Source organism: Serinus canaria, chromosome 8, assembly GCF_022539315.1.
Source record: "Serinus canaria isolate serCan28SL12 chromosome 8, serCan2020, whole genome shotgun sequence".
Taxonomy (NCBI): domain Eukaryota; kingdom Metazoa; phylum Chordata; class Aves; order Passeriformes; family Fringillidae; genus Serinus; species Serinus canaria.
This window is the reverse complement of record NC_066322.1, coordinates 23,471,172-23,484,530: the sequence shown is the minus strand read 5'-3', so window position 1 is coordinate 23,484,530 and position 13,359 is coordinate 23,471,172. Positions and strand designations below refer to the sequence as shown.

Genomic DNA, 13,359 nt, shown 5'->3' with positions numbered 1-13,359 from the left:
GAAAAGAGCTGAAGGTAGTTTAGATTTCACTGAGGACATCAAGAGCTGCACAGGGTAAAGGCACACTCAGAGCTCTGGCAAAGGCACGCAGAGGAGGGGCTTATTTCTGCTGAAACATCCCAAAATCAGGACTGTGACCCAGCTTGAGTGTCCAGTGGATGGAAAATGCCAGCCTCAAGCCCTCCACATCAAGTACAGTTTGGCAGGGCTAGTCCCCACCCTCCAAATGCTCCCGGGGGCAGCAGGGGAATTCCGTGTGTGTGGACTGGGCTGGCTCCTGTGGAACTCTAATCACCCCATGCCCGCTGCAAGGCTGCTCCTTCTATTTGGTTAATGAATCCAAGCATGAAAGCAACATGTGGTAAACTAACCATCACAGAAAGGCCTCATTAATGTACCATTCTAGAAGGACAATGATAAAGGCATCGTGAAGGGCAAACAGGAGCAACACATTTGCACTAATTGTTCAGGAAGATGGGTACAAACCGAGAGAGTTTCTCAAATTTTAGTGCAGATGATTCTATGACCCCTGGAGATTTCTTTATTGAAGTTTTCTAGAATGATCCTTTTTGGAAAGTCATCTGATCAGGAAACTGAGACAATATAATGTAGTGTGCTTGATAAATTAGGTTCTAAAAGCAAAGAGGAGCAAACATTACATATATAGTGTGTGTGTGTGTGTGTGTGTATTTATGTATTTACTACCTGGATGCAAGCAATTCACAGTGAGATTATGGATAATGAAACAATTGTTTGCTTGCTAAAGGTTTCATCATTTTAAGTGTTGCAAGCACACAGCTAACAGTAGCACCTGCTCAAAGTGGGTCTGTCCACCTTGGAGAAACTTCCACAGCAAAACCCAAATATGCTGTGATGAAGCCCTTAGAGTTAATTAGAGATTGCATCTTGAAAAGGATCTAGCATGCCCAAATCCTATTAACTCCTAATAGAGCTATGATTACTATGTCCCTTTTAAGACCATGACCCAATAATTTTAATTGCTGGAATATGTTTTATGTATTTTTATGCTAATTTGCCATCAGTCTATTCTAGGGAACATTTCCACGGTGGGTAAGTCAATGAAGTAGAGGGAAAATCTTCCCTGTATTTCCTGTCTTCAGAAAAGAGGTGCTGAGAAAGCTGGGGTTGTTCAGCCAGGAGAGGAGAAGGCTCCAGGCAGACCTTAGAGCCCCTTCCAGTATGTGAGGGGCGCTTATAAAAAAGAGGGGGAGTGACTTTTTAAATGGGCAGATAGTGATAGGACGTAGGGGGAACATCCTTAAACTGAAAGAAAGTACACTTAGATTGGATATTAGGAAGAATTTCTTCCCTGCGAAGGTGGGGAGGCCGTGGCACAGGGTGCCCAGAGCAGCTGTGCCTGCCCCATCCCAGAAGTGTCCAAGGCCAGCTGGGATGGGTCTTGGAGCAACCTGGGGCAGTGGAAGGTGTCCCTGCCACGGCAGGGGGTTGGAATGAAATTGTCCCGAAGGTCCCTTCCAACCCAAGCCTTTCTATGATTCTACCATAATAATCTTCCAGCTGCGTTCGAGCTGGAGCAGCGCATCCCTCCCGCAGCGTGGGATGGGTGCGGGGTGTGCGGCTGCTCCGTACGGACATCCCGCGGATGTTTGCCAAAAACTTCCTGATATGAAAGCTCAAAGTTACTTTAATTCCCTACCTGTGTGGGAAGGATGAGGGCGAGATCTTCACGTAAGCCTCGAACAAAGGGACATCTCAGCGTTAGCAACCACACTCCGAAAGCCTCTTTAAAACCCAAAACTCGGATGGAGAAATGCGGGCTTTGCAGCTTTTACCGCAGGTGCTGCGCTGACCGCAGCCTCCCGGGGCTCGGGGGTGGGGACAGGGTCGCACGTGGGGTCGCTGCGGCAGCGCGGGGTCCGGCCGGTGCCGGGGGGCGGTAAGCGGGGCCGGCAGGGCGGGCGGCGGCGCCGCTCGGCTCCTCCTTCCCCTTCTCCGTCCTCTCCGTGCCCCTCCTCCCGCGTTCCCTGTGCTGGAGCTCGTTCTGCCTGCCGGCGGCTCCGCGGCTGCCCCTCGCCCATCATGGCTGCGAGCGCGCCGCTGCTGCTGCTACTGCTGCCGCCGCTGCTGCTGCGCGGCTGCGGGGCCGCGCCCGAGCCGCCCGAGCCGCCCGAGCCGCCGGGGCCCGAGCAGCCCGCGCTGCCCGAGTCGGCGCTGCTACAGCCCACCGTGCTGCTCGCCATCCTCGCCCGCAACGCCGCGCACACGCTGCCGCACGTCCTGGGCTGCATCGAGAGGCTCAGCTACCCCAAGAGCCGCATCGCGCTCTGGTAAGGGCCGGGGCGGCGCGGGGAGAGGAGAGGAGAGGAGAGGAGAGGCGGCTCTGCGGGCTCTGCCTGCTCTGCGGGCGGCGGGACCGGGGCGCGCCGCCCGGGTAGGGCGGAGGGGCGGCGGCTGCGCCCAGCCCGGGAGCCGGAGCTGTGCTGTGGCGGCCGGGGAGAGCTCGGCCCCCGTTCCGCGGTTCCCCCGCGTGTCGGCAGCGCGGTGTCTCTGCCGGCAGCCGCAGGGAGATGAGTTATCCCAGCAAAGCTGGCCTGGAGCCTGGGAACATTCAGCGCCGGAGCATGTGTCCAAATCCGCAGGCACGGAGAGCTCCGGCGGGGAGCGTGTGGCTGGCTCCCGGCTGGTAAATCCCGGGCTTTGTGGGAGCCGCTCGGGATGTTCCAGGGCTGGAGAGCGGCAAACTGGGTAGGTGGTGGTGGGCATTGAAAGGAGCATTGTTGCCAGGCTGGAGGCTGGAAGATGGATTAAAAGATGTATTCAGAAATCGCAGCATGGGGGCAGCTGCGGCGGTCAGACAGGGGTCGGGATGAAGGAATTTGAGCAGTTTGGGAACTGGTCAATCTGCCTTTGCAAGGAGACAAAGAAAAAAAATAATGTTTCAACCTGACATAAGTGTTGGGAAGAACAGGATCGCTTGGAAGAACCCCAAACAGAATTTCTTTTTTCTCTGTAGATCCCGATCCAAAGTTAGCTGAAGTCCGTGGTGGGACTCCTGTTAGCTTAAAAAGTCAATAAAGTTTCGTTTTACTTTGAAGGGGCGTGGGGAGGACCTGCCCCCCAGTCACATCACTGAAGTCACATTAAACAGATGTTTCTGTGTGTGCTTCAGTAACATGGTTGTAATTTGTCTCCAAGTACGGGGCTCTGCAGTACGTCACTGCATGGATCTTCTTTTTTGTTGTTGTTGTTTGTTTGGTTTTTTTGTGTTTTTTGTTTTGTTTCCCCCCCCCCCCCTTCTTTTCGTGTTTAAGGTGTACAAAGCAAGTTATGCTATCAGGCCAAATTCAGGGTGCCACACAAGTGTGGTGTGGAATCACAAGCTGGTGTGTGGCACTGGGTAAATTCGCATTCCTCTCTTGTGTAGATCTGTGACTCCTCATTCATTTGTTACAGTAGGAATTTTGCCAGTTGAGATTTCCTCATAGCAGATGTGTATAAAAACAGATATTATCAGACCCCACATGGCCTGTGATTCAGCTGAGCTTGGTGTTTATAAAAACTTGTGGGAGTTGCAAGTGCTGTCCTGATCACCAAAGCAGAGCACATCTAGAAATGCCTCTTGCTGTACAAGTGCAAAGTAAGTTTTATGTGTGTGGGGGGGTTAAGTCCTGCAGATAATTGGTTGGCTCTACAATTTTTTCAGTGCATTACTCGTATTATCCTCACTAGACTTAAGGTCTCTGCAATATTGTGTCAAAGTATTGTGGGGACTTTAACCTAGCTTAAAATACACTAAGGTTCTTATAAGAAATCACTCCCTTTTTAAGAGGATTGCACACAGACATAAGGCATGGCTAAGCTGGAAAATGTGCTGATGAAAATGTCAAGATTGATAAAATGAGAGTGACTAAAATTGTCACAGCCACTAGAAGAGAAGTTCTGAGGATGCTCTGCGTTGCCACAGAGAGTGAGAGGTACCTGTGGGGTGGCAGTGGTTCCTTGGAGGGGTTGAGTTCTGCTCTTCAGTAAGACTTGAGCTTTTCCAGAGCTGGGAATGTTCAGGACACAAAGTACCCACTCAGAGCAAGCTCACATATGATATCTATAAAGTCTCTTGAGAACAAGTGAAACCATTCAGTCCATTTCTGGAAGAATCTTGTGTTTCAAACAGAGTCCTTTCAACAGATGAATGCCAAGATTTACCTGCGTCCCTGTGTTACTGGGATAGCTTGGGGGGAGGAGGGCAGGAGCGTGGGGTTTGTCATGGACTTGCATTCTTCCATTGCCACTTATATCCTCCTTCAGCATTTTCTTGACTAAGTCAGCATTTTTAAATGCCCCAACATAGATCTTGAGAATGAAAACTAAAACCGTAAATCATCTCTCAAGCTCCCATATGCTCTCTCTGCGTAGCTGGAGGGCTGAAATTGAGCAGTGGATTCCTCTGACGGATTTCTAGGGGGGAAGCTTTATGAATGACAGTAAAGATGGGTTAAGAGATAATGAATTTGAAGCAGGCACTGAATTCCTTTGTGTAGTCTGTGTCAATTAATCCCAAGCTCTGTTACCCTGATACCGAGCAAAAGATGTGCGCTGGGCAGTTTTGTGTTCCCTTCTTACCTTTGGTTTTAATTATGATTTAATTCTGAAAGTGATTGTGAGCAGCCTCGGGAGGACTTGCCGGCTCCTAATGAGCCGAGCAGGCCATTTGGTCTGGGGCCAGCTGGCACGGCCAGCCATGGCCTTGCACTTAAACCCTTCCTTCCCTCCTCGATTCCCTCCGGGAATCAGGAAATGCATCCGAGCTGCTCCTGGGCCGCTCCCTGGCCCGCGTTAACCCCGGCTGTCCTTGCCGGGGACAGCAGGCCGGGTCATCCCGGGATTGTGCTGTGACTTCAGCTGGGAATTTCTGTGGGACAGCTCGGATTTCTGTGCTGGCCCTGCGCAGAACTTGGCCATCGGTGGCCTGGGAGCCTTTGGAGCCGGCCAGCCCAGCGGGAATGGCAGTCTCCTGCTTTGGCCACAGAACCCGATCTGGTCCCATGTCACCACGGAGGTGCAGTGCTGAAGGGAGCAGCTGTCCCTTCTTGTGGGGGAGGAAGGGTCACAGCTGTCCCCTCCGAGCGCCCAGATACCCAGCGCTGTGGGGAACGGGCTGGGGCCTGCAGCAGGAGAGAGCCCAGCGGGAAAACCTGGCTGTGGGACACAAGTGTCACAGCAGGAGAGAGCCTAGAGAGAAAACCTGGCTGTGGGACACAAGTGCCACAGCAGGAGAGAGCCTGAAAGGAAAACCTGGCTGTGGGACCCAAGTGTCACAGCAGGAGAGAGCCCAGCGGGAAAAGCTGGCTGTGGGACACAAGTGTCACAGCAGGAGAGAGCCTAGAGAGAAAACCTGGCTGTGGGACCCAAGTGTCACAGCAGGAGAGAGCCTGAAGAGAAAACCTGGCTGTGGGACCCAAGTGTCACAGCAGGAGAGAGCCTAGGGAGAAAACCTGGCTGTAGGACCCAAGTGTCACAGCAGGAGAGAGCCTAGAGAGAAAACCTGGCTGTGGGACACAAGTGCCACAGCAGGAGAGAGCCTGAAGGGAAAACCTGGGAACCAAGTGTCACAGCAGGAGGGAGCCTGAAGAGAAAACCTGGCTGTGGGACCCAAGTGCAGCATTTTTATAGCCACAAAGGTTCCTCTGATGTGCTGCTCATGTGGCTGAGCTTCTCCCGAAGCTCCCTGTGCTCCCAGCCCAGCTGGGAAACTTGCAGAGAAAGTGTTCAGCATTGTTCGTGCTGGGCTTGGAGAACTGCAAAGGGACAGAAAGAGATCTTTATCTTGGACAAAAATGACCCACAAGTTACACAGTCAGTGTGCCCCAACCCTCTTTTTTTTTAGTGGGCGAGGTTGTGGGGGTTTTGTTTTGAGCTTTATCAATGCTGAGTGTTTATCTGAGGTTGGTCAGTTACAGTACGGAGTGTTTGCTTGTCAGGAAGGTTCCTCTTGGCTGCAATAGACAGCCTTTTAAAAGTGTGTGTATTCAGCAGTTTATCACATTGCCTTACACTTTCCTTAGTCTCAGATTAAGTGATGGTATAGCAAGGAAAATTGCCTGTAATTTCACCTTCTGCTTCATCGTAGTGGGTCACCTGCTCTCTCCTCTCTTAGTAACCTGGGGATGGAATGCCTGCATAAATGAGTTGGTGCTTTGGAGCAGTAATTAGGTCCTTTTGTGCTTGAAAATCTGCTTTGGGGATCAGCATATGCTTATATTTCAGAAGTGATAATGTGAACAATAGTGAGCCAGGTGGAAATTTGGGATAAATCCCTTCTGAGAGATGAATGGATGTACTGTAACACAGCTCCAGTGAGGAAATAGTTTCAACTTAAAAGAACTGGTTGAAGCTAAAAATAGAAGCTGATGAGATCAGTGTAATAATTGTATTTCATAATTATGTATTATTAGACTGGAACTAGCTGATGATATCTGAGCATTTTCTTATTCTTTCGTGCTTTACTTTTCAATTGTGAAGAAATTCCACATAGAGGGCAAACTCCAATGAGATGCAGGGATCATTTAAAACTTTAATGGCTGTGATTACTCTCAGGGAAATGTTGGCTTTCAAACACCCTGTGTTTTCTGTCCTTGTCTCCGTTTCAGCAACAAGGTCACTTTAATCTTCATGGTCATTGTTAGTCACTTAGGAATGCTGACATTCCAGTCTGCTGGCTCTGCCTCTCCTGCTTCTGTCCACGGGTGTTTTGAATCCAGTTCAGGTGTGCTCACCTGTGCTGTGACTTCCATGTGGCAATATTAAAACATAGGTTTTACAAATTACCTGACTTTTCACTTGAAAAAGTCAATTTCACTTGTTCTTGGCCTGTGATTTAAATTTTAGTGGGATTGAGTTTCCCATTTGTATTTGTAGATACTTCACATTTATTTATTATGTAGTTTTAATAACAGTCAAAGACTAAGAGGGGCAAGAGTGAGATGGGATTTGCACAGCTTTGGAATTGCAGTTAAGGTAACCTTCCTGTTGTGCAAGATGTTGCAGAGAGCCTTTCTGCCAGAGAACTTGCATTTAGATGACTGCATCAAAAGAAAGAATAGGAGTAAATACTTCCAATTTCCAGCTGGGGAAATAGGGGTAGAATGGTAAAGTAACCTACATGAGATTGTTAAATTTATCAAGAGTGCAAATAGAAGAATCAAGAAATGTCAGTTATAAATACTTCCCTTGCCAAGGTTATTTTTACACCAAGATGCAGAAAAATTATATAAAAATGGAAAACCAGGGAAGGATAAAGAACTGTTCCCATCCCAATATCCATAATCACTTTTTTTTTTTACCCATGGTTTTCTCTCCCTCTTCTCAGACTTGGCAAACTGAAGCAAATGGCATCATGAAATTACTCAGTAGAAACATTTGAAGGAAAGTCAAAAATTACTGCTGTGCCTTGCTGAGGTCTGCATGGCAAAACACAAACCACTCTTCAGCTAAAAACTGTGTTGTTCTGCAGAGAAGCCATAAAAGAGGCATGAGCTGTGTGATGGCAATGTGAGGGTAGCAGGAGTTTCTTTCTTTTTCCCTGCTGTGGTCACAAATTGCCAGATTCTGATGCTTTTTGGATGACATTAAAGACCATCTTGTCCCACACTTTATACTGGGGTCTAGTACACAGCAGTGTGAATGTTGGGATGAAAGAAAAAAGGCAAAAATAATTTGTTATCACCATAAAATGAATAAATAGCCCTCCAGAGGTACAGGGATAATACCATAAAATTGAGATCTTGAAATGTGTAGGAGTTCTGTGACACTAGTGAGCATAGTACATTGTGTGTGTTTAGTCATTTTTTATACCTGAATTCTGCATGGTCTGTATCTCTGAAAATGTAGCCATTTATTTTGGCTGCTGTCTTTTGGCACCCACCTTTTGAGACAGGGGTCTACCCTGTTGTCTGTGTGTCTGTCCCTTGTGTCATGGCTGCCTGGTGCCTTGCAGTGCAGGCTGTGGGTTTAGAGACTGGAATCCAATAAAATTATCTGTTCCCCAAAAGAAACAGCAGGCAGAGTTCAGTAGCAGAGGCTGTTGTTTATGATAAGCATTTGGATATTTTCAAAGGTCAGGAAGATGTAGTTTTCAAGCTTTTTCTGTCTCTTTTCATCTGTACAAAGTAGGGATGAAAAGACCTCAAGGAGTAATCTAGTTCATTCCTGCCCAGGGCAGGGTCCCCTCCATCCCTTCCTTGTCTTTCCCTCAGGGTTGGGATTCCTCATCCAGTCCAGGCTGCCCAGGTTGTGCACTGACCTGTCTTTTGAACCACCTTCAGCTGTGGGGAAGGTGGGAGGCAGCTGTGGGTCCAAGGACCAGCTGCAACCAATATTGGCTGTTGAGTGCTCCTATTAATTTGCCCCTTTAAAAAAAAAAAAAAAAAAAAAAAAAAAGTCAATTTCACTTGTACTTGGCACACCAGCTATTTCAGCTCCTCATTTCTGGTGAATTTGGGGGTAGGGATGAGTTAGGTCTGATCCAGGGGGAACCTGTCCAATTCCTGCTGTCATATTCATGTTTCAGGGACAGAGCCCTCTCCCCTTCCCCAGTGCTTCTCCAGCTGAGCTAATGCATGGATCTCCTGGGATGGTTAGTGCTGGAATGCACCTCCAAAGGTTGGCTGCTCCCAAAGCCAGCTCTGATGAAGGCAGAGCACTGTTTCAGTTCAGGTTTTAATGTCTCCAGGGATGGGGACTCTGCAATCCCTGGGCAGCCTGTCACTGTCAAGGACTGTCCTGGAAATTCATGTGGGCTGAGGGTGGCAGACCTTTGGGATAAAGACTGTTGTTCCACCCACTTTTTCTCCTTTTTCTTTCCAATTTTCTGTTAAATGGAACTCATAATCTTTACAGAAAGCTGCCTGGTCACTGCCCATCAGATTGCTGAGGAAGGGACCCCCGGGTGTCTGAGTGCAGCTGGAGAGGGGTCAGTCCCTGGGAGGTTTGGCAGGGCCCTTCCTGAGGAGACCAAACCAGAGATTTGTGCTGAGCCAGAGATGGAAGGGCTTTTTTGATCTCTTAAATAATTGCAGGTATGTGATAATTTATGTATCTGAGTCCCCTGGGACTAAAAGTCTTTCTGCACTGGGTCAAGATTCTCTAAAACCAGATCTGTGATGCACATGGTGTGCAGAACATGGCCCAGCACTGCTGCCATCTCTCATCCCAGGAGGCTCATCTGGGCTACAGGGTGGAGGGAGGACCGAGGTGATGTGGGGTGCTGTCTGTCAGAGCCTGGAATTTCCTTCCTGTGGGATGATGTCTCAGACTTAGTATTATTGCAGTCTATTTCTGTGCATCTCATTTCCTTTATTCTGGTCAAGCATTGTGCATGTTGATGGTGCTTATGGCCAAGGGTGGATTACAGCTAAATGGGACCCACATGCACCAAAATTTCAGGGTAAAGAAAGACAGGAATCAAAAAACTTTTGGTGTTCTCTGATGAAGTGGGTTTTTTGCTCTCTTCTATGGAATGCTCAGCTCCTTCATACAGGCATGTGGCACTGCTAATAAATTCATCAATTAAGAAAATCACTATTCTTTTTTCCTTTTTTTTTAATGTGTATAATTTGCCTCATACAGTGCCTGAATTCAGATTTTAAGCATGAAATGATTAGTTTTGGTTGCATGTGCAGGCACATGCATTTGTCTGTATATCTATATCTGGTGTCCTTGGGCCAGAGCACTTTTGTTACTGTAAAATGATGCCAGTTTTCTTTCTGGAAAAGTTGACAGGTAGAGTAATAACAGTATGTTGATTTTAAACTTTTTCCATGTGATTATGGATCTGATATATACTTTCAAATGGAGTTCAGTCATTAAAGTTTTATGTGAACCACTTAGCTTGTAATAAAGTTCTGCAACAGAACACATTGTTCCTCCTCTTGACATGATGTGGCACTGCTAAAAAACAGCTAAATTTTGTACTAGAGACTGAATTCACTGCAGAGGACTGAAATTATGCTCATGGCCTATAAAGCAGAATTTCTTGTATTTCTTTGGGAGAAGTGGTTGCTTATTTGAGGTAGCTGTTAGACATTTTGGGAAGTGAAATCTTACTCAGAAGTGAAGGCTGCTTTCATTATGACCAACTGTTTAAGTAGTCAGTGTGTTTTTTCCCCTTTCTAATGTGTTACTAACTCTAGAATCAGGAAAAACTGAGCATGAAAGCTGGTAGTGTTGTTTTGGGAATATGCCTTCACCAAACTCTGTTCTTGCTCTTTTTCCAGGCATTTATTAAAACATAGATGTTGATGAGATCTTTTATCATCTGTAGTGCCTGAGTGGTTGTAATACATGGAATAAATAGATTTTCCAGCTATTTCTTTCTGTCTGGATGGACTGATAGGAATGGCCCACCTGTTATAAGCAGATCTTGATCTGGAGAAGGATTTTGATGCTGTCCCCCTGGAGCTCATAAGGATCTAAATTGATGCTGAAGCAGAAGACAGTGGGAGTCCATGTGGCACTACAATGCCATGGTAGGGCTCATTTAAGCTTTTTCACATTAGTTTTGTAAGGCTTCAGCTCCAAAAGAGAATTGTTTGCTGGATTTTTGTTTTGTTTTAAAAAGATTTTTTTCCTGTAAGGAAGAAAAACATGATTTAGAATTATGCTTCTTCTCTCCTTTCCTCACAGAGTACAGGCTTCCCTTGATTCTAAAAGGATTGTTTGCTTAGTTTTGCGCTTTGATCTCTCTGCAGAGGGAAGGTTATGTGTGGCTGCAGCCTAGTTTGAATTTTGCCCAGTGGCAACAGTGAGGTTGTATTACCTGTGAAGGGTTAGTTTATATCCTGAATCTGGTTGCAGGTGCTTATCTCTTCAGTTAGCAGCTCAGAACCTTCAGTTAGCAGCTCAGCATCTGCTCTTAAAATGGGTGCTGCATTGTACCTGTGGGGCTAGAATGAGAATTTAAGGTTAAATTCTCCCTTTGAGTTTTCCTCAGTACTTTCAGTCATTTTTGTAAGATACCTGGGAAAATTCAAGGTCAGGTTTGATGGGGCTCTGGGCAACCTGGTCTGGTTGAAGATGTCTCTCTCATTGCAGAGAGGTTGGACTGGGTGGCATGTAAAGGATCCTTCTCCCCCAAACCATTTCAGGATTGGAGGAGAAGGCTGTTTTCCAGCGTTCCTGCTTTGAACTGCTAATTGTGACAAGGAAGGTAAATATTAAAACTCTGACAAATGCAAACCCTTTGTTGTGTTTTTTTTTTGGTTGGTTAGTTGGTTGATTTTTTCCCTCTGTTTTTTAGCTCAAACATGTGAATTATTCCCTACAAGACTAGACTTCAGCCAAATGAACTTAAGTCCTGTAGTTGGACTTCTGTACATTGGTTAACCAAAAGCCTGCTTCAGGCAAGTCATAAAAAGATGTTAGCTTGGACATGTGATTTTGGACAGGAGAAGCTGCCAGAGATCTGTTCTGTCCCCACAGTTTGTGTCTAGGAGGCAAAGAGGAACGTGACCAGTGGAGCTTTGCAGCAAGACTCTTCTCTGTCCGTCAATCATCCCCAGTTCATGTGAGGAAGCAGGAATGTTACATCCTCTTTGCATCAAAAAGAGAACCAGGAAAACAAACTGTGTGAGTGAGATGGAAACGTGTTTCCAGAGCACGTGCTGAGCTCTGTGCTTGGCTGCCCTGCTCCAGGGAGCTGTTTTGCCTTTTCCTTGGGGTGTTCCAGAGTGTGTCCTTAATGCTGGGAGCCCCCCTTGTGGTTCATTGAGGGTGTGTTTTTACCCTTGCTAATTCTTCTTCTGAAAAGACAACAAGTACATTCCTTTAGTCTAACCAGAACTTGTAATTAACACCATAACTCATAAAGACAATGGCAAAAATATTTACAGTTCAGTGAAAAGCACAGCAGTTACACTAGGCTGGCAAAAATCCTAATTAAAAAAAAGACGTTGAAATATATGTCAGCATAAGAACTGCATGATTAGGGTAATGATTTGTGTTTTCATTTTGGAAAAACAGTAAAAGGCAAGCTCTTTCTCTTTTCTGTAAACTGAAGGATTAAAAGGAGTTCTAGTGTCTTCAGGAACTGCTGGCCTGCATTTTATTTCTCCTTAATTCTTGGCTACAGTTGGCTAGAATTACCAGTGGGAGAAATAGCTGGAATAGCTTTCAGGTTTGGAAATCTAAATATTCAAGCATCTGTTTTACTGGTGGGTTGTACAGGCTTAAAAAGTCAGGAGGAGGAGTGGTGTCAGTAGGGAGCAAGGTGGGATAATCTCCTGTGCTATGGACAGGATCCCTTGCTGCCTGAGTGATTACAGTGAAGTTAGGTCTTGGGAGTGGGAAGACTTTGAGAGCTCCAGTCACTTCTGCAGATCCTACAGATGGAGAAAAGGGCTGATGGTGGTGGAGTGTCTGACATGACCTTGTGATGCCCCTGGATTGAACTGGGGTTCCTTGGAGGGTTGTGGTAAGGAGTAAGATTTGGAGATGTTAATTTTCTGGTGCATTCTGTGTGCTGGTAGAGTTGGGAAGCAAATTGGTGTTCACTTGGCTGGATGGCATTTTTCTCTCTCAGCATGTGCAGAGGGTTTCTGGAAGTCCTTTACCTAGAGTGTACTGCACTTTCAGTGCCTGGAACTCCATAGCTTCTCTAGTTTGCCTTGGCTCCAGCTCCTTCACCCCTTTCAGATGGGAGGGGGATGTTGGTAGAGATGAATCCTTTGTGTCCCTTTTGCTACACAGGACAGCTTAGGTGATAGATGGGGCTGGGAGTTCCAAGCTGCTGTAGATTGAGATATGAGCAGGTTATTCAGGCCCAGGAGGTTTAGAAAAGCCAGCTGCTGTTAGGGACCAGGCACTGCATGTGCTCTGTGCCATTTGTATCTGGTTTAGCACAACCAGTTCTTGCAACAACAGAGCAGTAGCCCAGTACTGTGCTCATTTTTCCCAGTCTGACTCCCTTACCATTACTTGACTCACTCCCATGAATCAGTCTCTGGATGCTGCTGGTGTTTGCTCCAGATATGTGCTCCTTCAGTACAAAGCTCTGGATGGAGTTTCTGTTTATTTGTCTCTGAGATGGGCACCATGGTTTTGGAGGAGCATACCCAGCCTCTTCTAAATTGGTTGGTAAAGAATAATAATTGCTTTTGGGTCTTTTGCCTCCTCAAATATTTTCTTCCTCCGGCTCTGGCTGTCAGAGACTATGGTTGCACATATTTTTCAAAACACCACTCTGAAATAAGTTCAGTGTCTGTGACTGGAATATGAAAATGTCACTGGTGCTAAATACTGTCTCTTAATTTATGATTTCTTTTAAATTCAATTTTTTTTTTACTTGAAGCAGGATTTAAATGAAAATTATCATATATAATTTTA

At 46.5% G+C, this 13,359-nt stretch overlaps 1 protein-coding gene across 1 annotated transcript in view; it reads left to right on the top strand.

Annotated features, from left to right (window-relative positions):
- Nucleotides 1–2,149: 2,149 nt before the first annotated feature.
- The window catches only part of COLGALT2 (collagen beta(1-O)galactosyltransferase 2), a 46,120-nt gene continuing 34,910 nt past the window's right edge, over nt 2,150–13,359 (top strand). Inside the window, exon 1 of the mRNA XM_030226452.2 lies at nt 2,150–2,309. The gene's annotated coding sequence lies outside the window, so the exon portion shown is untranslated. The remainder of the gene's footprint in view (nt 2,310–13,359) is intronic.